Genomic DNA, 230 nt, shown 5'->3' on the forward strand with positions numbered 1-230 from the left:
GACTCAGTGGGACCCCAGTACATCAGGTGGTCCCCTGGTAGGGGGGGGGCAATCTGTCACAACTCCCATCCATGATCTTTCACCCCCAGGCTTGGCTCCAGTGTCACGCCCAGTCCTGCCACCCCATGGGCTGTCCCCCCAGGCCTCCCCGGCCCATCTCCCCCCCCCCCCGAGTCCGTCTCCCCCGTCTCATCTCCCTGCCCATCTTCCCCCAACAGCTCCTCCCCCGC

This window comes from Chrysemys picta, chromosome 4, assembly GCF_011386835.1.
Source record: "Chrysemys picta bellii isolate R12L10 chromosome 4, ASM1138683v2, whole genome shotgun sequence".
In the NCBI taxonomy this organism is placed as follows: Eukaryota; Metazoa; Chordata; order Testudines; family Emydidae; genus Chrysemys; species Chrysemys picta.